The sequence below is a fragment of the Hyaena hyaena genome, unplaced genomic scaffold, assembly GCF_003009895.1.
Source record: "Hyaena hyaena isolate Hyena2069 unplaced genomic scaffold, ASM300989v1 scaffold_1058, whole genome shotgun sequence".
Lineage (NCBI taxonomy): Eukaryota > Metazoa > Chordata > Mammalia > Carnivora > Hyaenidae > Hyaena > Hyaena hyaena.
In genome coordinates this window covers 486,080-488,485 of record NW_024081692.1, presented here as the reverse complement: position 1 = coordinate 488,485, position 2,406 = coordinate 486,080, and the positions used below count along the sequence as shown (strand labels likewise).

Below are 2,406 nucleotides of genomic sequence, written 5' to 3'. Positions count from 1 at the left end.
TCCCCTTCTGTCTCGCACCTCCCCCGCTGGTTCTCTCTCTCTCAAAATAAATAAATAAACCTGAAAAAACAAACAAACAAATATTAACTCATCTAATGTTTGTAATAACCTTCACATATGCAGAAATTTTACCAATTTTCAGAAGGCAGGATAAAGGAACAGGAAAGGGAATACATAATTTTAGATGTGGTGCTTTATCAGCATAAGTTCACATACCAAAAATACTATAAATCAATATGTAATTTGTCCAGCTCCTTGCTTGATTAGTTGACTACAAATAGACTCTGATGGAATTCCCTAATGAAGCTGAGGTATCAAACATTACCTATTTTATTTGTTTTAATATTTTATATTTTCTGACAGGATCTTTAATATAAAACAAAGATAAAACACATCTCAACTTTCCAATCTGCCAGCATGTCTTGATTTGTCCGAGATGCATACTAGAAGATAAGAGTAAGTAGCAGACGCTTTACATGCATTTGGTTGGGAGAAATAGACAAAGCAGATGTTAGGTAAGCCTGGGCAAGCCCAAAAGCTGAGATACATCCTTGAACACTAGAGCAGCCCTTCTCTTTTCAGATTCTCCTATGTCTTCTTATCCAAAACATTACCACTGCGAATAATTCCTCAGTGTTGGGCTGCCATTGTTCTGAAGGATTCTGCAGTTTCAGCTTGGCCCACAGGTAGACAGCATCTTCAATCTGTGTGACATTAGCAAAGGGTACAATGTTTGGGATGCCCAAGCACCTCATGCCATGAGCATGACACCAATCGGCACAGTGCTGCTAAAAGGCCTCGGGACCTTGGTAGGTGTAACTCCCACAAGTCTCAGGGTTGTAGTTTAGACCAAGAAGTTAATACAACCAGTAGGGGAATGTGTTTGCCATCCCAGCCCAGAGGCAGGTGTTGGGGGTGGGAAATGATCTCATTCTCTTTGTCTCCACTTTCACTCTTACCAATCTACCCTTCCTTTTTACTTCTCACTCTTCTCCATCTTTGCCTGTTTGTGATGTACTTTATTCATGAATGAGATTCACTGTTTCCCGAGAATCTATATATTCATAGATGGGGGGCTTCTAGGAAAGCAGTGTCTTTGTCCCTCTCAGTGCCTCATTTGGTGCCTTTTGACTTGGGGTTTTTCCCAAACAAGGAGATGTCAAGTGACTCTGGGGCTTTCCTTTGGTGCCGAGTAGCCTCTGGCCTCGCTCATCTTAGGTCCCACCACACTTCAAGCCTAAAGCTTGAAGAGAATACAGATAGGTCAAGATGGGCTCCAGGATGGGTCAGAGCACTGCCTATCTCTTTTGGCCATCCAGGAAAGGTACCATTCTCGAACTTCTCAAACTTATCCCAAAACCTGTTCTGAACTTGGAGGGGCTTCACTCAGTCTGCATAATCTTAAAGGTATGCAACCATCATCTCCAGGTATCTCTTATATTCAGTAGTCTTCCTTTATTTAGAAAAGTCAAATAACTGGTCAAAGATTGATAGGTATATGATATAATCCAGCTTTTCCGAGGTCTTCAGCTAATGTCTTTGAGGTAACAGTCATGGAGGTTGACGTAACTACAGCATCCTTTTTCATCTGTGAACCCCACCATGTCTCATGCCTCTTCACCTGAATTCTCCCTAGCCTACAGAAGCTCCTCACACTCCACTGACATTGGCACAAAGATCTCATTTTGGTGTTTCTGGTGGATTTCTTTATTTATTTGAGTCTACTATAAAATTTGGCAAATTCATTGGATCCTGAAGTGGCATTGAGTTTCATCTTTCTTTTTTTTTTTTTAATATTTTTTATTTATTTCTGGGAGAGAGAGAGAGAGTCAGAGAGAGAGGGAGTGACAGACTCTGAAATAGGCTCCAGGCTCTGAGCTGGCAGTCAGCACAGAGCCCGAAGCGGGGCTCAAACCCACGAACCACGAGATCATGACCTAAGCAAAAGTCGGACGCTCAACCGACTAAGCCACCCAGGCGCCCCGAGTTTCACCTTTCTTAACCCATCCTATCATCCATTTCCTGCAGGTTCCCACTGTCTTCTCTATACCTATCTTGCATGGTCCATATGTGGTGGTCGAATTGCTCTGGTCCCAGACTATGAACTCCTTAGTGAGCATCTCTTTGGCCAGTATGTCCATAAGCTGCTCCTTCTCCTAATGATACCACCACTGCTGCTCCAGAATTGTCTTCATTTTTCCTCCACCTCTGCACCTCCTTTCAGACCACTGGCATGGCTCAGATGAGTCCTAAACATTACTTATTTTATTTATTATTTTTTAAGTTTCGGTATTTATTTTGAGAAAGCAAGGGTGAGAGTGAGAGAGGGAGAACCTAAACAGGCATCATGCTGTCAGCACGGAGCCCCACTCAGGGTTCAAACTCACAAACCATGAGATCATGACC

General features: G+C 42.6%; 1 pseudogene; it reads right to left on the bottom strand.

The window, feature by feature from the left end:
• Positions 1-558: 558 nt before the first annotated feature.
• Positions 559-2,195, bottom strand: LOC120223886 (annotated as a pseudogene).
• Positions 2,196-2,406: the final 211 nt, after the last annotated feature.